The sequence below is a fragment of the Pinus tabuliformis genome, chromosome 9, assembly GCF_031772625.1.
Source record: "Pinus tabuliformis cultivar Carrire ecotype Pingquan chromosome 9, CPIR1, whole genome shotgun sequence".
NCBI classification, from domain to species: Eukaryota; Viridiplantae; Streptophyta; class Pinopsida; order Pinales; family Pinaceae; genus Pinus; species Pinus tabuliformis.
Genome location: NC_142307.1, coordinates 752,373,757 through 752,396,920, shown reverse-complemented (window position 1 = coordinate 752,396,920; position 23,164 = coordinate 752,373,757). Strand labels below are relative to the sequence as shown.

The window sequence follows — 23,164 nt, the reverse complement described above, 5'->3', positions numbered from 1 at the left end:
TTTTCAATTTAGGGATGAATTGGATTATACAATCACAGCACATTAATATGATTGGAAGTAAACCTGAATTATATACAATTTCTCTACCACCAATAAGATCCTATTATGATTACTGCGCGAAATGGATGTACAATCACTGGCCAGTTGGATATACAATCACAGAACACTAATGATTGAACGTCTGATTTAGTGTAAAGCGGTGAATGACTTCGCTTCAGCTATGGAATTTGCCCACCGTTTTCATATCAACCAGGCTTTTAGTAGTGATAGATATTTTATAAATCAATAATTTCCGTACAATGTGATGGGATTCAAATTTTAATTTAAAAAATCAAGTTCCGAAAATTTTTAAATATATCAATCTCTATGTGGATAATTATCCAAAAGAGAGGATAGTTTCCAGAATTTCAAATATTATATCTATATTAAAATGCAATAAAATAAAATATTTCTCAGTGAATTAGTTTTTTAATTATATTATTAGTGTAATTATGTAAATTAAATGGTTATTTTATGAGATATTTAGATAGGTATTGTTATAATATTATGGATTGATATTATGGTTTAAAAATATCACATATTTAAAAAGAAAAATAAGAATAGGAGAAAGGAAATAAGAATAAGAGAAAGGAAATAAGAATAAAAATCTATAACTCATTTTATATGTCACTGGTTCATATGACATTTTTTATTAATCAATTTAATTAAAAAGATAAAAAAGATATAATTAATTATGGTTTAGAAATACCACATGCCTAAAAATCCATAACTCACTTCATAGGTCACTGGTTCATATGAAATATTTTATTTAATCAATTTAATTAAAAAGATAAAAAAGATATAACTAATTTGGAGATGAATTTCAACTATTTATTTCTCTGTAATATTATGAATATTTTAGAATATTTTATTAAAGTTAAATCTTTACAATCCAACTAATAATAATTGATAATTAAGTAAAAATTTGGAAACCATATTCCAAAATAGACACGATGGAGACAATTAAAATATTTTTTAAGTCAACTAATATTTTTTTAGTTAGTTAGTTGACTTCAAAACCTCAAAATTTGGATTCCTGCAAATTTTGTGATAATTGCTATCTTCATGTCTTACGCCTATCCATATTTATTAATCATTTAACTTATATGACAAGCATAGTGCAATAGGCACCAAAACACTTACCTCATCATACATCTCATATTTTTAAGATTGATTTTTTTTTTATATAAATTTCAACCAAGTTGTAACTTTATTATAAATTATTATTTTTGTTACAAAAACTTAAAACATTAGCTAAACATATATATACATTAAAGAAAAAATGTAACAAGATCATTATACTTTGGAGATTTACTTTGTAATTAAGATTTCATACAATACCATAAACCTATATCATGACTTACTAACACCACATCAATTTATATAACACATATTTATATCAATTTTTTTAATTATTCAATTTATTAAAAGAAAAATTATCATAATTAATTTTAAAATAAATCTTAGTCTTAAATCCATATTTACTACTTTAAAATATTGAGTAAAAATTAAATCTCTACCCTACTATTAATAATTAAATTAAAATATTAAAAATCTTATTTCAAAAAACCATACTTTTCAGCTAGTAAAACATATAATATTCTGTATTTATGCTTAAAAAAATAAAAAGAGAAAGTACGGTTAGGGATACGTGATTGAGCAACAGTTACCATGACGGAGCTCTGTCATGGATTGTCCATGTACCCGTGGAAAAATGTCAAAGTCGTTATGCTGTAGACTTGTTATTCCACGTCGAAGTCCTTACCCTGTAGGCTTGTTATTCCAACGCAATTTCTATCTTTATCTCTATAGCATTATAAATGCTTTATGACATGCAAGGGAAATGGTGTTCGTCCTTTCTCTCCACGTTCCATTCATTTGTTCACGCACTGTAATTCAGAGAACAAGCACTATTTCCCTCGCATGTCAGAGGGCATTTATAATACTGTAAGCACTATTTCTCTCGCATGTCAGAGGGCATTTATAATGCTATAAAAATGGAAATAGGAAAAGCCTTATTCCACTGTACTAAAAGGTTATTATCCCCGTATGCGTTCCAATTGGAAGTCGGGGCATTAAATGTTTTTAACGTACAAATTTTGATTGCATTCGTTTTGTACGGAGTAGAATACCAGCTTATTCTGGTTATCTTATCATATTTGTCATCTGAATTCGGAGTAGTCTACCTAGGCTGTAGAATGGCCCCGAAAAATCGTCCGGCTCCAGCCACCGGAAATCTCTCCGCCTTCCGCCACCATCCTCTAGCTCCGCCTCCCTTTTTCTCCGCCACCCTCCCCTCACAGCCCTGCCATTTCCTGACAAAAAATCCAAATCCTGACATCCCCTGACCGATCAGGGACGCGCTGGAATTCATGCCGCGGAGTACAATGGTCACCCACGCTGCTCATTCACATTTCGACCCGGCGCTTCCCGCTCTGCGATTCCTCTCTGCAGCTCGCCACCCAGGTACTCTTCAGCTCGCACCCTACTCCTCGTCGACACAAAACACCCAATCTACTGGCATAGAAGACCAATAACAATATCAGAATAGACAATCATAATACAAACAATCCAGAAGCAAACAATACTATTTGAACGTTGGGTGAGTTACAGCTCCCATGAGATACAAACCAGTGAATTTCAGTCATACTCCGCATTTTATAGCTACTCCGCATTGAGAAAAGAAAAACTAGCCAAAGTTAATGCTCTCTATTGACATAAATTACTAATACATCGTTGCTGCTTTCATTATAAATATGAGAAAATATTACAGGGTAGAACACAATTTGTATGCTCTGTAATGTAAGAGCGTATCTTTGCAAATAGAAGAAGTCCAAATACCAATCAGCATTGCATTCAATCGTCAGGAGCCAGCCTTTTTCTGAAAACACAATCAATGTTACCCTTATACTGATCAAGTTTGTTTATTTTCTCTATGACTAGCTTCATTCTCTTCAAAACAGAAGGCATGGCTCCGACATTGGCAGCAATCTTAGACTTCAGAAGTGCTATCTGTGCCGTCGTTTCCTGCTCTTCTTCATCTTCTTCTTCTCCTGCTGCTGCTTTCAACAATGGTGCCACTCCATGTCCCTTTTCTAAAACCTCTTCTGCCATTACACAAATAATAAAGCTTCGTCACTCTTGTAATATAACCAAAGATGGATGGCATAGGTTCAAAGTCTCTCCACCACCCACATAAAAGAAGCCCCATTGATCAATCTGGAAAAACAATTCTAGTGGAGCAAGAGAGGCTAAGGCAGATAATGCCTAGACCCGCTTAACACTTCTCAGAGTATAAGGCAATGCAATACATATAAATAGCATAGTTGCAATGTCAAAACTACAACAAATATTGTTTGCCACCATAATAACCCATGGCAAATTGTTGTGGCAGTGATGTACCTGACAAGATGGCTACATAAACAAAGAAACCCAAATCAATTCTCCTGTAGGCATTTGCCATTGAGGAAGCTAACTGTTTTATTGCTGTTTGTGTGATTCCATGTCTACATGGACCACATATATCGCTGTCAAAACTGGGTATGCAGGAGCAGTTAATGGCAAACTTAATTTTAACAGCGGTTCACGGGGTTTGAGGTTCACAATCTCGTTAAGCTAATGTAAGTTGCAAATGCTTTTGTAATAAGCACACAGGAAGATCGAAAGCATATGCCCTTTCAATAGAGACAGCGACTCTGCGGATGTTAAGACGAAACAATCACATAATGAACTCATAGTAGACCAGAAAGGTACAAGGGACTGGACTCCCCTTGCCTGTGGTGGTTGTTTTTATGATGTCGTCTTAAATGCAAGAAGGTTAATGAATCCCAGTGGCATATTCCTTCATTGAGGATTTCATTCCACATTGATATGGCTACCATTGATGTATAGATATAATAACAAATAAAAATTTAACTGGAAATGTCATAACTCATGCATCAATGTTCTTATGAAAGCTATGCATGTCACCATTTCAATTGATGCAACAGTTCAGTCCAAATTGGTCTTACAAAATATTCTCGCTGATGGAAAACAATAGAAAAGGTAAAAGCCAAGAACAAAGATAGATCAAGACAGTGGTATAAACCTGAGTCTGCTCCAAACTTGGTTAAACCTGATCAAACTTGCCAACACTGAGAAAATTTGACCTAGGCTTGGAGACTCTGACCAGGACTCCATGAATTTGATCAAGCTTGACAGAATTACTCAACGAGTTTGACCACGTTTATCATTTTGATAGATAAGACTAGTATTATTTTGTCTTTTTATAACTGGAGTCATATGTGGTGTTTTCCCTGAAATTTTCTAGAGCCTCTTACTCTTTGCCTTTGTCAAGTCATTCCAAAGTCCAAGTCATGTAACTAAGGCATTGAAAAGCCTTGTGATATTTGCCGACAAGAATGAAAAATGATAATGCTGCTCTTTGTTCAGATTCGGCCAGATTGAGCAATTATAATTATGCTGCTCATCAACAGGGGAAAATTGTAGTGGGACAGAATCTTAAACTCCTAATTCTAGAAGAACAAATTGTGGAAAAATGCATGGAAAAACTTTATAAATTAAATCACACAAGGAAGGCAGCATCATGAGACAAAGTAGCAAAGCAAATCCAAGTTCTGAAAACTGCTTATGGCAGTGATGATAAAAGCTAAATACACAAGAGAAAAAAACTAAATAAGAAACCCACAAATAAAAAGAATGCCATTGAAATTTGGAATTTTTAGATATTGTGGTCTCTTGCTAGCATTAGGGAAAGAAGTGTGAACCTTATCTATCTTCTTTTCATTACTTGCCAACACTGAGAAAATTTGACCTAGGCTTGGAGACACTGACCAGGACTCCATGAATTTGATCAAGCTTGACAGAATTACTCAATGAGTTTGACCACGTTTATCATTTTGATAGATAAGACTAGTATTATTTTGTCTTTTTATAACTGGAGTCATATGTGGTGTTTTCCCTGAAATTTTCTAGAGCCTCTTACTCTTTTCCTTTGTCAAGTCATTCCAAAGTCCAAGTCATGTAACTAAGGCATTGAAAAGCCTTGTGATATTTGCCGACAAGAATGAAAAATGATAATGCTCCTCTTTGTTCAGAGTCGGCCAGATTGAGCAATTATAATTATGCTGCTCATCAACAGGGGAAAATTGTAGTGGGGCAGAATCTTACACTCCTAATTCTAGAAGAACAAATTGTGGAAAAATGCATGGAAAAACTTTATAAATTAAATCACACAAGGAAGGCAGCATCATGAGACAAAGTAGCAAAGCAAATCCAAGTTCTGAAAACTGCTTATGGCAGTGATGATAAAAGCTAAATACACAGCAGAAGAAAACTAAATAAGAAACATTGTATACAAGCACTGTATATGCAGAGTTTAGGGCATTAGTGGCTTTATAACTTATGCTACAAACAAATGACAAAAAGCAATTTTAGGGAAGAAAAATTTGGCTGTAAGTTCCAATAATCAAAAGCAAATAGTTTCTATTCTATGAAGCCTGATTTGGTACTTTTGAAGAAGATTACAAACTTGCCCATGCCCAGGTCTGATACCACTTGAAAGCTTGGTATCGCATATTCAAGTGTCAATGTTTGATAATTGGGTGCTTGTGTGAATTTATTATCTTAACATCATGGATCTGCATATCATATCTTTGTTTAGATGGACATAATGAATCACTTCTAGAGGCTACAGTTTCTTTTTTCTCCTTGTAAACAAATAAACCCTTACATCCATACCAACCAATACATTATGCATCCTGTCCTTACTCTATAACCTTCAATGCTTACATAAATACAAGTTTGTAGTTTTATAAAGTACACAAATAAAAAATATGTCCATACCAACCAACACATTTGTCTCCTTTACATAAGAAATCATGGTGCTGTCCATGCTTTTGATGCATTCCTCCTGTCATTTGTGCTGTAGATGATCCATCCTCTTGTCAATTAATGACTTGAACCACTACCTTGACACTGCTTCATTGTGCACTATGACATTTTTATCTAACTTCTTCGGAAAATGAGGAACTGATGTATACAAGCACTATATATGCAAGCACTGTATATGCAGAGTATACTCTGCACTGTATATGCAAAGTATACAAGCACTGTATATGTCTCAGATTTTATGGGGAAGAATCAGCAAATGTGGAGTATATATCAGATTTCAAGGCATTGGGTCAACAATCAACTGTGGATCTGATTCAGATTTGAAGCATTCCATTTCATCATTTCCAGATTTCCTGTAACATGCCAGAGATTGTTTCATTTTTAGTTTATTGTTAGGATTTCATTCCTTAGAGCTAGTAGCTTTATTTCTCTGTAAAGTTGATCATTTTCAATGTAATAGGGGTTGTCTTTCGGGCCAAAGGGAGTAGTCTACCAAAAATCAAAGAAAAGGGTGTTGATTGCTTTGCTAAACAAAATCTAACCCATGTAGCATGCTTGCAATAAATCCTCACTTAATTATATTATATGACTTGTCAAGATCAAATTCAAGGAAGTGAGCCTTCTTACTCATCTCCCTGGCCAATTTGATGCTCTGCAAGGTGATAATATTCTTTCTTATGATTTTGGAAGCTTGTGACTTGAATCATTTTCTCAAAATGTTTGTAATAACCTTGTGGGAGACATTGAGGAGGGTTATAGGCCTGCAGCTTCAAATTTCTTGGCATAGTAACATACTACAATGTTGACATCATCATAGTTTTATATCATCTCATGACACAAATGATTGGGAAATATAGAAAATATATTTTGTTAAATATTGATTGAATCTCATATCAAGGTTATAGTGTCTAAGTCACCTTTATGAAATTGTTGAAGTGATTTGCCTCTCCATCAACAAACTCTGGTTGATCAAAGACATGTTCACATATTTTAGAAACCTAAATGTGAGAACTAGATTGAGATTAAATGAAGATGTTCAATTCTGTGTACAGTTTCACCCATTGCTTATATACTTGTTTTAGTCCCTTTTAGCATTCAGTGAGTGAATTAGTGATCTAAGGTATCTTTTCTTTTCTTTTCTACTTTGCCTTATGGACCAGCATTGATCTCTTTTATATTTTCCTATGAATGGCTTGACATTGGTAATTCAACTATATGAATGAGTTATAGCTCATATTTAGCATGGCTCTTATTGATTTTGTCTGTATATCATTTAGTTGTGGCACGGTAATAGAATACGGTTATTTGCTTTTCTAAAGCATTAAACAAAGAGAGTGATTTGGTCACAAAATGAGAAATTTTGAATAATAATTCTAACGGTGCATCCATTTTCTATGGCTTCATTTCAAGCTTAAAAAGTGTATGTTGTAAATTTGTAACTTCCTTTTGTATCTATACACTACATCTCTGGAAGGGCAGGAATGGAAGTGAACAGATTCTTGAAATCTGCAAATGAATCTTCAGAGGAACAAACAGTGTTGTAGTGGGTAATAGACTGTCAAAGGATTTGATAAAGTCTGTGGATGAACCAACGGTGTTTTGGAATGTATTAAGTGAAAATCGAAGCTATGTGAGCCAGAGGGGAGCCGTCGAAAGCTAGACACACAAACCAGTGGCACCTCTATGTATTTTGAATCTGCTACTTTGGGCACTCATTTTGTAGTTCATGTTTCAAAACCACCTGATGCTTTAAACAAGAAAAATGCTCGAGATTTAATTTGAGTTACTCTTCCTCAAGGGAGAATACTCCTCCTGGTAAAAGAAAAAGGTGTTGTGTGACAACAGATAGGTGGAAAAAATTGCGTTGTTTAAAGGATATCTAACAGATTTTCAGGGAACAACTTCATGTCTCAGATTTTTTGGAGAAGAATCAGCAACTGTGGAGTATATATCAGATTTCAAGGCATTGGGTCAGCAATCAACTGTGGATCTAATTCAGATTTGAAGCATTCCATTTCATCATTTCCAGATTTCCTGTAACATGCCAGAGATTGTTTTATTTTAGTTTATTGTTAGGATTTCATTCCTTAAAGCTAGTAGCTTTATTTCTCTGTAAAGTTGATCATTTTCAATGTAATAGGGGTTGGCTTTCGGGCCAAGGGGAGTAGTCTACCAAAAATCAAAGAAAAGGGTGTTGATTGCTTTGCTAAACAAAATCTAACCCATGTAGCATGTTTACAATAAATCCTCACTTAATTATAGTACACATTTTCAGGTTAAGTTTGTGTTATGTACTATCGATAATTGTCATATTTGTGCCTCTGGAAACATATTAATCTCGTTAACTGAGTTTCTTTGAATAAACAACTGTTAGTTTATTTTATCAGTTTACATGGAATGTTAAATTAAACAAAGCCATAGTAGCTTTAAACAGGTGCATTTTTCATTATTCATATACATTCTTGGAAAACACCACTTTGAAATCAATCTTTGTTTGTGTTAGATATGGATAATGACCTAGATGAAGCATATCTATGCCCTCTTAATTCTGACGTCATGGAATCTAGCTATATTTGAGCTCAGATAAATTTATTAGTCGTACAAGAAGACTTCATTAATAAATCTAGGGACTTCAAGTTCTGATGTGTAGTGATTTCACATCTGCTTAATAGGGAACTATTTCAACAGCTCTTTGAAGTTTACAGAGATTTGGTGTCTTTTACAATCAATAATACTTGATAGCCGAATTGGGTTTGATACATGTATGCTTTATGATTATTATTGCCAAGTCTGAAGGCTTAAGTTATGAAATCATTCATTTTAACTGTCATCCGAGTTGGAATCTAAACATGAGTGGAGAGGTTCACTGCCCTACTCAGATTTTGTGGCAATTCTTGTTACTTTATGCTCATCCTTCAATAGTACCTATTCTGCAGATGAGCTACTTTCACACATATATTATAGCTGTTATCAATCAAATTGTGCACCCTGTTTAAGTTAGCTTCTCCTAACACATCCATTAACATAGAATTTGATATATCAAGACCAATCAAGGCCATGACCTTATCATTCATCTTGCCCCAGTCCTCCTACTTCACAATGTCAGACTTTGTGTCCTTCATACTGATTTCTACTCTCTTTCAATAAGAAAATATTCCATCTTCAACCTCCATAAATGGAAGTTGTGGCCATAGAATTTATCGATCTCTAAATGTCTAGATGTCATTTCTCCTACCACATATATCTTATTAGCCTCTCACTGAAGCTAGCTACCTCAAAATAATCACTACTACAACAACACAACATTGTCCAACTTGAGCTTCTTTACCTAGAAAATGAGATTTCTCTAGCTTTCTGATCAAGACCTCAAAACAAGGCCTCAAGAACACAAGATTCTGCAAACCAAGCTTCTTCAACTTGGCAACAAAGATGTCCCCCTTTAAAACCAACAACCACTTGATACTAAATTGCTTTACCTGGAGAGTAACCTATAGCAATTAGAGAAGAATCTAGAGCAGAAAAATTGTGAAGATAAATAGGAAATTCAAAATATTTAAAACTATAACAAAGAAGTACATAAAGCAACAAGGATTTTTTTTTTAATATAGAGGGAACAGATGATTGTTCACCTTTTTTTCTATAAGGAATGTACAAACATTAAAACAATGTCGCCCCTAAAATCAGAAATACAATTGGGAAACAACTTTGTTTCTGAAGCACAAGAATGCAAGCCAGAGATTTCTTTATGCATTTCATATACAATGGAAACTGCTAGTTACACAGATAATGTAACTCGACATATCTTCACACTTGAAAGAAACTCAACACACACTGTTATTTTTTTGTGACTTCTAAATATAATTTAAACATCAGAGAAGAAATTCTCCTCTAAATTTACACTCTGTTGTATCAGATAATCAAGCGATTTGTTGAGATGAAAAACTGGGTCAACTGAAGAAAAATCACTACATTTTGTTGCATCAAATACTCTTTGAAGATTAGTAAAACTGCACACAGTTTGTCTACACTCAGCAATCATAGACTTCAGATCTGTTAGCCTTTTTTTCTGATATATCAAAAGGAAAACTCCAAGCTCTGTATCTCTGGAACTCCAGCTCTTAGTCTGTTTGAAGAGGAAGTAACTCATCATTGGCCAGTCCAATAAATAAGAAGACATGGATCATGCACCAACAGACCAAAATAAACATGTTTTTTCAACAACAGTTACTCCATGACTTGTTTTAATTACACACACCTTTCAAGCTGTTGCTGCTAACAGTGAAAGTGGTGATGTTATATCCGGTGTGAAAACTAGCCTACCATCTCAGCTTCTGTTAGGATGTCAGATAGCAATAGATGAACCATCCTTGTATGAAGAAAATGAAACAATGAATTCATCAAGATTTTCAGTTCTTGTAGGTGTGTCTGCCGAAGGAGGTTCAGAAGGTGGCACAGGATGTGCTTTATCGCCTGCAAGCATTTGCACTACTTCTCTCATACTAGGTCGAGCTTCGGGATGAGGATGGGAACAGAGCAAACCTAGTTCAAGAATGAGCCCAACTTCTTCAACAGGGTACTCATTAAGAAGTCTAGGATCAACTGCTTCCAAAAGCTTTCCCTTGGAATGCAACTCTCAAACCCAGTCAACCAAAATTAATTCTTCGGGAGACATCTTCGGCTCAATGGGTCTTCTTCCACAAGCCACTTCAAGCAATAAAGCCCCAATCCGAACACATCAGTGCTTGTTGTGGCCTTACCAGTACGAGGAAGCTCTGGAGCAAGGTATCCAATAGTTCCAACTACATGGGTGGTGTGAGGATTTGAACCATGTTCATATAAACGAGCAAGCCCAAAGTCCCCTAACCTGCCATTCAAATATGCATCTAATAATACATTGCTTGCTTTGACATCTCTATGGACTACTGTCTGCTCCCATTCTTCATGAAGATAAAGCAAAGCCGAAGCAACCCGTTTCAAAATTGTATACCTCTGCGACCAAGTCAACATATTCTGTGTGCTCTCAAGCAAGAGCTTGTCAAGGCTACCATTTGGCATGTAATCATAGATAAGAAGAAGCTCTTCCTTATACCGACACCAACCTTGAAGCTGAACTAAGTTCCTGTGCCTCAGCCGGCCAATGCTTGCAATATCTGCAATAAATTCCCTCACCCCTTGCTTGGATTCATGCGAAACCCGCTTCACTGCAACTTCCCGCCCAGTGCTGGGAATAACGCCCTTATAAACCCTGCCAAAACCTCCAAACCCCAGTAGCTGTTTGTCCCTAAATTCCTTTGTGGCCACTTTAAGTTCATTGTAGGGGAATCTATGAGGACCATATTCAAGCTCCCATTCTTTAATTACCTCACTCTGTCGAATCCCCCTAATAAGGTAAACTGCTGCCAGACTTGCAAGAACTGTGATAGTTACGGCAGCTATGGATACCTCAACTATGAACCTTCTAGTCTTCACCATAGAATTTGCAGATGTAATCTGAGGAAGATTTGAGAGTTCAAGGTCCTGAGCAGGCCCATTCATCCTGAAACTCCATCCGAGAAGGCGATGAGCACTAGAAAGCAGCCCTGTGGATGCTGAAAACCCAACATACATATAATCAAGAAGGACATCTGAGAGGTTAACATGAATAGATATCAGGAGTAGTCTACCTCTCCGGGTCAGCGATTATGCATTGCAATCTTGGCGATTATGCAACAGGGTTATGATTATGAATACCAGCGCGCGGGTGACAATTCGAATTGGAACCGGATCGGAGTAGTCTGTCAGGGGATGTCAGGCCCCATTCCCTGCGATCCGAATCCGATTTTTTGTCAGGCCGTGGCAGGAATGTCAGGATTGCCAGGGGAGGGTGGCGGAGAAGCGGAGAAGGAGGGTGGCGGAGGGCGGAGACATTCCCGGTGGCCGGAGCCGGACGATTTTCCGGCCGGTGCCGGAAAACGGGCCATTCTACCGCCTAGGTAGACTACTCCTATGAATTCCGGTTATCTTATTATATTTGTCATACTAAGATATATCGTATTAAGTTTTTATTTGATTTTTTATTAGTTAAGATATAGTGTGTTCAGTTTTTATTTGATTTTTTTAATTAGTTTGTTTTGAGAAAAAAAAAAGTTGTATTTTTTATCAATGTTTAATATTAAAAATTTATTTTTAATATTTTTTAATAATGTTTAAATTTATTTATTTATAATATGATTGGTTGTATTTTGATTGTGCAATTATTACATTGTATAATGAAATATTTTCAAATATTATTGTTAAGTACCATCAAATATTTAGTAATGAATCAGAGTCATTAATTTTCAGCTAAGTTTAACACACCTCAAATTGAACGTAGTAAACTTAAAATATAAGCTATGCAAAAAATAAATAATTCTCTACGGATAAAATTTATCTTATTCTTAGATATCGAAGCTAAAAAGTGGATTAAAATTTGTCCTCTTCTTGGATATTGAAGCTAACACGTGGATTTATGGGCAAAGCATTGGCCTTCAGGTCCATTTAATAGTGTTTTTATTTCTTGGATATTGAAGCTCACATGTGGATTTTTGGGCAAAACACTCGCCTTCAATCCATTTAATAAGTGTTTTTATATTGTGTCTCTCATAAGTTATTTTCACTACTACATCAAGGACATTTTTAAGACATTTTTTTAAAACAAAAGAAATATTTTGCCTTAAAAAATCATTGTTATTTTACAGTGAAATTTAATACTAATTGAATTGTCTTAAATATAAAATTTAAGACAAAAACTGTTTGAGAAAAAAGTATTTTAAGACAATACCTTATATTTAAGACAAAAACAGTTTAAGACAAAATTATTTTAAAGAAAAACTTTATATTTAAGACAAAAACAATTTGAGACAAAAATATTTTAAGACAAAACTTTATATTTAAGACAAAAACAATTTAAAACAAAAATATTTTAAGACAAAACATTATATAAAGACAAAAACAATTTAAGACAAAATTATTTTAAGACAAAACTTTGTATTTAAGACAAAAATAGTTTTTAGACAAAAATATTTTAAGACAAAACTTTATATTCATGACAATGGCCACTTAAGAGGAAACCCATTTAAGACAATTAATAATTAAGACAAAAACATATCAATTCAATAAAATATTATCTAACAACTACAAAAACTTTATATTTAAGACAATGGCCACTTAAGACGAAACCCATTTAAGATACTTAATAATTAAGTAAAAAACATATCAATTTAAGAAAATATTATCTAACAACTACAAAATTAACTCTCACAGTGCACCCTAACTCCACCAACTTGCAATCTACTACTATCTCATGCCTATATCAAGGTTGTTATTTCACTTTCCATTCAGGTTATCTTATATAAAGACAATTTTTTGTTGGGATTTTCGTGGGGTAGCCGCCTTTGAAAAAAGCAACAACCTTTCCTCACAAGATTTCTTGAATATCAATTCCTCTTTTGTCCCTTCGATCTTTATTGATGCGATTAGAGAAAACTTGTTTTTCGTTGCATTCAGAACTACTACACGGAAGGGGCTTTTAAGACGATTTTTTAAGACAAAAGAAATATTTTGTCTTAAAATTTTTAATATGAAGCACTAGTAAAAAAGGTAAATGTAAATGATTAGGGGCCTATTGTTACATTATTGATGACTTATTTAGGAAGCAGAGCAATGGAAGCTGACAACAATTGATGGGATTTAGGGCGATGCAGGCTGCAAACATAGGTGTGCTTCATGAGAGGAGCAATGGAGGTACATTCAATGAACGTGGATAGGCAGTAACATAGTTGGAGTACTTTTCGGGGTCTCAATCGATTGTATTTTAATATGTCTTTTTTGACTGTTTTATTTATTTTGAACACTATTTCTATTTTTTGGTTGTTCTTATCAGCACATTGTTGTGTTGGAACCCTTGACTGTGAATGGCAACATGGATTAGATTCACATGAAGGATTGCTGAAAAATGCAACAAGAAATTCTCAATTTGATTTTGCCTTTGATTAAATTGAGAAAATTTGAATTTCCACATCAGCGGACAACTTGGATGCAATTAAATTGTATGACATGGCTTCTGTCACCCAATTTACTTAGTAAATTTGAGTTGGAGGAGTTGGAGTTCAGTTAAGCATGTGTGATTGTTAATTTGTAGCAATAAAAGTCCATTATCTCAAGTTGTTTTCAGTTAAAATAGTTCTAACTATTGGAGGAACTAGTGGAAGGTTAGTTGTGCAGTGGGACTTCAGTCAAACTCAGTGATCATCTAGTTAACTAATCAATCCGCCCAAAATAGCTAGCACATGAAGCGAATTCAAGTTCCCCAACTCTGGTGGAGATTCCAAGTCAGTGTAACATCAGTTATAGACTAGTCTTGAGTGTACAAGTGTTGTATGTAGTCAGATGATCAACCTTAGGAATTGTGCAATCCATTTTGGACAAATTCCTAAATAATAGGGGCCTAATTTCTCAAAGAATTACGGAAGGACTTAGGGGCTCAAGAAGAGGCAAAAATTGACTAAGTGTGGGCCAGAGATTCTCAGTGAGCAGATATATAGGTTATTAACTTGCAAGTTATGCTCAACTGAGAAAAGAAATCGTAATACATCTATATTCATCAGATCAATGCAAGAAGGCATTGGGGTTTTTAGTAGATTTCTTTCCCCGGGAAACATATTATGTGCATATGTTTTATTTCTTATTGTATGTCTAAAATTTTTGTTCTAAATTGTGAATTAACTCATGCAGAATAGTAGTTAAGGTTTGTGTCTTGTGATTTTGAAAAAACTTCATGAGCAGTTGGAAATATACATCATAACTTCTACATGGTATGATAGCGATATTGACATTAGAGTAGGAATTTCAAAGTTTTTTCTTAGGAGGTTTGAATTTTCAGTTCAATGTAGGAGTATCTCTTAAGAGCTGACAAGATGACCTTCAACGGGTCAAGGCTAGAGTATGATTTGGAAGGCAACTTTAATTTCATTGCATGAAAGGATCGCATAGAGGAGGTATTCGATGATAATGGATTGCTATAATACATCAAGAGAGATGTTGCAAAACCAACAAAATTTGATGCCCAAAAACTTCCTCAGTGGAAGAAAGGTGTAGCCAAGCTGTGGAGAATAATATTGGAGGGAGTACACGACCACATTGTCACCAATAACCATGGGAAGGAGAATCCTTATGCAATGTGGTAGGCACTGGCATATATGTTCCAGAATAGTAGTGATCATAGAAATATGGTGCTGAAGGATAAAATTTGAAATATCAAGATGTAGAAGAATGACTCTCTCTCACACTATCTAAGGAGGTTCACACAAGTTCATGATGAGCTTGCAGGAGTTGGTGTTATTGTTTTGAGGATGACTTGTTAAAGATGGCCCTTATGGGCCTTCCCAAGAGTTGGGATAGCTATCAAGATTCAATGAACGTGAGGGAGAAACTATCGAATTGGGAATGATTATGGTATGATTTAGTATGGGAGGAAATAAGGGGAAATACGAGAGATGGAATGTCATCCAAGGGAAAGGTTGAATAAAACTTTGCATTGGTTGGAAAGGGAAAGAAGGGAAAAGGGAATAAATCTCAAACCAAACCAGAATCTAGCCAAGGGCAAAAGAAAAATAATTTGTCAGAAATTAAATTCTTCCATGATCATGAATATGGGAATTATGCCAGAAAGTGTCCATACAAAAAGGAAAGCAAAAAGACCTTAGGAGGAGTAGCAGATGAAGCCTTGGCTTCACTGTTTGAGCTTGACATTACCCTTATCACATGCATATCCAACACAATGATGGGGTGCCTGTGGTGCATCATTCGACATGACAAAGTGTAGTAATTTTTTAAGTGAGTTGGAGGAGAAAATCTCTAAATGCACATCAAGCTAGGGGAGGATGGAAAGGATAACATGACTGGTATTGGTACAATCACCTTCTAGAAGGAGTTGGACTCCCCTCTTAAGCTAAAGGATGTCATGTTTGTTCTAGGCCTAAAGAAAAATATCATCATTGTTGCAGTTCTGAAAGGCCGTGGTTATAATGTGATCTTCAACAAGTGAAAAGAATTCCTAAGACACATAACCACGAGACAGGTGAAGCAGATGGGGGTTTGTGTGAAGAATTTGTATAGGCTGGGTGTGGAAGATTGTGCTCCATTAATCACTAAGGTAGAGAAAGTATAGGGCCGTGATGTCAGTGAACTTTGGACCAAAAGAATTGGCCATTTGCATCATGGAACCTTAAATATTATACAACAAATAACCACTAGCCTCCCTAAAGGAGCAATTGAGTAGTAGGATGCATGCAAAGGATGTATGTTGGGTAAGTACACAAAATCCACATTCTATGATCAGGACAACGAAGCACATGCAGTCCTAGAAAGGATCCACTCTGATATCTATGGACCTTTCATGACAGCCTCCATTGCCAGACACAAATATTTTGTCATTTTTATTGACGAATTCTCACGGAAGTGTTAGTTATTCTTCATGTGGAAGAAAGATGAGACATTCTCCAAGTTTGTAGAATTTAAGGCACTGGTTGAGAAAGAGAACAACAAGAAGGTGAAGGCTCTCAGGAGCAATAATGGATGTGAGTATGTGTTGAATGAATTTAAAAAAAAATGTGTGAAAGAAGGCATTCGATGAGAGTTGAAAATGCCCCACAACCCATAGAAGAATGGGGTGGTTGAGAGAAAGAACCGTAGCATTGTGGGAGCAGTGAAGATGATGTTGCATGACCAAGGGCTACCTCTGCATTTGTGCGTTGAGGCATGCAATATAATATTATGTTTGTAGAACCAAAGTCATCATTGGTTTCTTGGCATGATTACAGGGGAGGAGGCTTTCTCGGAGACAAAGTCGGATGTGTCACACTCCAATAATTTTGGAGCCTCTGTTTACTTCCATGTCTCCACAGAATCAAGGAATAAGCTTGAGTCGACAGTATAATTGGTGGTATTTGTGGGTTACACAGAAACTCCTATGTGTACTTGCCATCCCTCATAATGATATTTTTGTGAAGGGATGTAAATTTTGATGAGGAGAAAGCGATGTGTTGCTCTCTTGAGAGGGAACTTTAGATCCCACCAGAATAGGGGCTTTTATCTCCAAAGGAGGAGCCTCGGGAATTTTTGGAGCAACCACAAATTGAGGAGCAGAGAGTGGAGGCAGTCACTCAAGTAGAACCATCAAGAGAAGGCGGAAAAAGAAATGAGGAAGCTGACAAACTTGTGTAGGATGTGAGCGAGAATGTGGGAGCTCCTTCAAATTTGCATAGGAAAAGGAGGTCACTTGAGAGGTACACTAGCTACATGGATCTTATGAATGAGATTATAGAGATTGAACCATCCTATTTTGAGGAAGAAATAGAGAAACATGTATGGGTTGATTAAATGGTGGAGGAATACGAATCCATTGAAAATAATAGTATTTGGAAAGTGGTCCCAAGACCAACATATAAATCAATAGTGGGTTCGAGATGGATCTTCAAGGTGAAGCAGGCAATAGATGGAAGCACTGAGAAGTGTAAGGCCAGATTTGTTGCTAAGGGGTACTCTCAAGTTGACGGAATTGACTATGAGGAGATATTTTCTCTTGTAGCAAGGTACTCATCCATTAGATCAATTCTTGTTCTTGCTATGAAAATGGGGTGGAAGATCCACCAGATGGATGAAAAGCAACATTTCTCAATGGGGTTATTGAGGAGGAGGTGTATACCAGGAAACGAAAAGGTTTTGAGACAATTGAGTAGGATTCTCATGTGTGCAAACTCAATCACGCGTCGTACGATCTCAAACAAGCACCTCATGCTTGGTACATCAAGATCGATAACTATCTCACTAGTTTGGGCTTCACCATAAGTGAAGTGGATTCCAACCTCTATTGGCCCTCAATTTTGGTCTATTTTTGCTTAAGGAAACTTACTTAATCCTTATATTTTCCATCCATTTTCCATCACATCCATCTCATTTTGATGTATTTTATGCATATTCAGGTATTTAATTTTAATTTTGCAATTTTTAGAAGTTTTTATGAAAATTGAGTGTCAAGTGCAATTTTGGACAGAATCGGAAATTCTCGTAATAGCTATGTGGATGACATATTTGCAGGACACTTGGGCTCGAGCTGGATGCACAGATGGAAATCTTGGGAATTAGGACTAAACTAATTCCACTTGGTTCGGTCAAAACAATCTTTATTAGGCTCGGTCAAGGCTAGTCAAACATGACTAGTCACCCAGAAAATCCTTAGGAAATAGGACAGTTTTGTGATTTCATGGGATTGTCCATATTTCTTGGGATGGATTGAATGAATTCGACTTAGATAGATGGATATGAATAGATATGATTTTTATAGAGACTTTATATCATTTTGTTTCATAAACCTTTATTTAAGCCAAGACTTTGAAGGCTTATGATATGTAATTTTTATATAACTTTATGCTGAGACATTTGAATATTGGAGATTAATTAGAAGAATTTGTTCTAATTTCATTTTGTTGTTCATTAGTGTGGATGAGTGACTGAATTTTAAACATTTGATAGCAGCCTGAAGTGTGCAAGGCAAGGGTGGAGGGTCCCCACTCCAAGCTAAGTACACTTCATTGTTAAACTAGCTTAATTTTCATGAACTAGTTGCTTTAGATTTGTTTACTTGTCTTGTTTCAGATTTTCTTATTTGAATTAATGTGTGATGATTATTGAAAGGATATTGGTTTAATTCTAATCTACATATGAAGGGACACACAGGAATTTAAGTTAAATTCCCCTTCTATTTGATCTTGAACTACAACTAAATTTCATTCTCCTTTTCTTATTTGAAGTTATTTATGCATTTCTGGTTTGAAGCAATGGTGATTATGATAGAGTAGAATTGTGAAGAAGAGAAATATGGTCCTCTTTAGTTAGGAGCCTCTTGTTTTACATCTTCTGCATCATAAACCATTGTTAATTAGTGATTTGGATTTATCTTCATGAAAGTAATATTGTAGGGAAGGACAACCTAGTTCTCCTATGTTAGGAGCCTCATCCCTCACATATTACATAAGTGAATTAGAAATTGTTAAAATAGGTTTATACTTGTAATATGTACTTCCTTAGCTCTTTAAATTTTATCCTCTAAGCTTGGCTACATCTAATATCCATATATTGTGGACTTGCCTCCAAGTTTTACAAACTCGGATTGATAATTAAGTACTTGTATTAATTTATGTTAATAAATTAGCCCAACATTTTGGCGTCGTTGCTGGGGATGCAATTATCAGCATAGTCAAATAGAAAATAAACAAAAACACTAAAAAATTGATAAAAAAAATTAGTTAAGAGACATTTCTCTTAGTTAAGTTTCTTTATGCCTAGAAATAGAGATCTTAAAGTATATTCCCAAAACAAAACCCCCAACAAAAAAAAAAAAAACTACAAAATCCATTTGCAAGACAAGATCTAAAACTGATGTTAAAGAAATCATTTAGAGAAGGAGGTTATGCCACCACAAAACTATTCTCAAGTCCTTGTCCTCAATTTAGAATGCTCACTAGGGATGAATCTTTATGTCAAAGGATAGAATAGAAACAAAATATCCATGAAGATGATCCACAGAAAGAGAATCTAGAACTTTCTTCTAGCTATCTCTGTGAGGAGTTGAATTAGTCATGGATCATATGCAATGAAGATCAAACATTAGAGCCAGAAATTGAAGAATTTCTAGCATGTATATCACAAGATCCCTTGTGCATACAAGATTATGAAAAAGTACCACAAGAACAGTTTTGTGCTATGACAATTAATGAGAGCCGAGCAAACAAAGATCATCTTAAATTTGGTTTCAACTAGTCATTAGGTTACAACACTACTCCATTTTTCAACATTCTTTCTCATCAAATCTTTATGATCAGATAAATTTTCATTTCCAAACATTCATTAACATATATTTTTCAAATTTGGATATGAGTTTACTTATGATCTTGTTACGAAAATGGATGCATTGGAAATTCTCTTATACTTGACAGAATGAAATATTTTTTTTTAAATAGAATAGGATAGAATAGTATAAATAAGAAAGTCAAATGAATTCACAGTAAGACTTCCATAATAAATTTGTTTCAAACTGTCATGAATATTTCTTCAAATCATTGTTCAATATTCATTTGAAAGGACTACATGGCATAATGCGGTAAGAACAATCCTATTTTGGGTAACCATATAGGATAATTTTTAAATCATGTTATTTTTTACATTTATCTTGAAATCTAGTTTTGGAATCCATTTTGAAATTTTCAATTTATATCACAAATAAAAATGTGATCAAAATCAAAACTAGGTCTCAAGTGAAATGTTGAAGACAGAGTTAGTATAGCCTATATTTGAGGTGTCTAATGGAAACATTTTTACCTGAAATTAATAGGAAATATATCCCTTCGAATCTAGCTTCCAAATCAATTTGAATTATTTTAATCAGGTATCATATGAAAAAGTTATTCTTGAAATACTAACTGTTTCTCGAAAAATCTGCAAGGTGACAATTCTAGGTCTTGACTGTTCATTGGCATATTTGACATACCAAATCATCTTATTTTCAAAAATTGTTTATATGAGAGATATATATTCAAGTCTAGTTTAAGACACAATTTGAACCATCCCATTTGGAGGTGAAGTGAAAACGTTATGCCACATTTAGGGATTGCATGTCTTCAAATCAGCATAGTAAAACTCTGCCTCCTAGGTCTGTTCATCACCAATTTTGTGATATCAAACCTAATGATTTTTAAAACATGTTTCTACTGTAAAGATAAAATTAATCTAACTTAATCTCCAAGTGGAATCACATTGATCTGATCATTATCGAAGAAGTTACACTTGAAATAGTGACTGTTGGTCTAGTTAAAAATTAACAAGCATCTCTATCAAACATGGCATTCCTTATAATCTTTACCATATCATTTTAAACCATTTTTAAAACTTGTTAATAATGGAGGTCAGCATATTACTTCACTTACTCTTGGCTTTGGAATCACTCTAATTGGATATAAAACGAATATTTTGTAAACAAAATACCGCTAGGAGGTCTAGGTTGGCCACCATTCCTCAAGGGGTAAATAAATGCATTTTGTTTGTATATCATCTTTGGAATTGTTTTATAAGAAATGCTTGTAATGATTTACATATTTCTTGGAAGAAGAAAAGCTATACACCTCTCTTCCTCCATCATCTAATATTGTATTACAGGCAAGTGCTATGTTTTTGCAGGTTGTAGGAAGAATGAACGAGTGAACTCTATGTATGAAGTACTTTTCAAATTCAATCTTAAATTCATATTTAGGAATATGAATACAAATGTTCAAGTCAAAGCAAAGTGAAAATTCACCTGATGTTGAGTTCATCCAATGAAACTCAAACTCTTGAAGCTTGTCTTTAGTTATTGACCAACAACACCAACAAACCCTACAACATGATTGAGATCGAGGGAAAAAGACATGAAGTTAATCATCAAAAGAAGAAGTCAAGTTTTTTTTTTACCATCATATCGTTTCTCACTATTAAATACCCCTCTTTGTTGACTGGTGGCACAAACAAAAATTAAATAAATGACAGACAGTCCATATCTCGACGAAAAATCATGATATTTCCTCTTGTATAATTCCTCTACAAAATAACTTGTGCCAATTACAAGCCTTTCATAGAAGTCTTTCATAAGCCATATTGTTCATGGTTTCATCCATCATCCATATTGTATGTTAAGCTTCATGATCATGTATGTTGAAGTGCAGACTTATTATCTATATCATGACTTCAATATAACCTATTTTCATAAGCTATTCATAATTCCCTACTCCATTACACCCCACCTCCATCCAGAAAAGAAAAGAAAACTGGCACAACACAAACTCGAATTCATATAGGAAAACCAACTTGTTTGGTGAATATGAATTCTCTATTTTGTTTTACCATTTCTTCAGTTTGAGTTTGCAAGAATCATCCTCCAAAATAAACAAGACTTGGGGACAAGTCTCCCCATCAGCAATGGGGGAAGGCTCACAAAAAGAAACTTAGTTGTGCTACTGAATTGACGACGAAACTTGTATTGTTTGTGGTTGGGACCCGAAATATTTTTGTAACCAATTTCAGTTGGGACCTGAAATATTTTTGAAATCAATAGCAGTTGGGACCTGAAATGTTAGAAAAAACATGTATATATTTCATAAAAATGTACATGACAGAAGGCACCTAAGTTATTATGAGTCAATTGCAGAGGGACCTGAACAACATCGACAATCAATGGACCAGAATCAATGAAGGATGCTAGAATAGAAGGCAGAAATAAATTATATATTTCAATCTATCCAAGACATTTCATCAGAGGACATCATCCAATATTGTCAGGGAGTACAAGTATTGTGAGTACAAAATTTTTCTCTTGCAAATTTGAAATTTTTAGAAATTTTTAGAGCTTGTTAAAATTAAGTTAGTACCTGAATGCATATTCATTACATTACCTTCACCCTATACCCATTATCCTATGTACATCCTACATTTACATTCTACATCTTATGTACGTCCTATATTTAATTTCTACATTCCATATTCATTCCATAACCCTAAGTATTTTTCCATAAAGTAAAAGGGACCACAATGAGGATTTAATAAGTCGAAACCTGCACCACCATATAAAACATTAGTATTATGGAAATAATTTTAAACATGACCTAAATGGCCATTTTAAAGTTAAAGAGATATATTGCAATACATATGGAATAGGTGCATTATGAGAAATAATCAAATCAACCAAATCAAAATGATTTATGTATTGAACCTATCATGGCACATAAAGATGTAATACTATTGGTAATGCAATATGATGGTAATACAATTCGATGGGGATAAAAGTTATCATAATCCTCATATGATGGAAATACAATGCAAACTTAAGTGACACTGTTTGAAGGGAAAGTCGTAGGAAATGTGACAAGACTACGATTCATGCAATTAATGTGGCAATCAAAACAATGCATAACAAAAATAACCTAGTACTTAGAAAGAAATACGATGGTATATATGTCAGTCAAAGTCAAACCACGATAGCACTGTGGGTTAGTGTGCAGGACACCCATGATGGATTAGAGGATGGCCATGAATACAACAGATATAAGCTAAGGTATATGGGCAGAGATATAATGAATGAACCTAAGCTATAATTATAATAAAAAATGAATGCAAGCACAGAAATGATGAA

The 23,164-nt window shown here is 34.7% G+C and overlaps 1 pseudogene; it reads right to left on the bottom strand.

The window, feature by feature from the left end:
- Positions 1–10,273: 10,273 nt before the first annotated feature.
- The window catches only part of LOC149150878 (L-type lectin-domain containing receptor kinase S.4 pseudogene), a 119,401-nt pseudogene continuing 106,510 nt past the window's right edge, over positions 10,274–23,164 (bottom strand).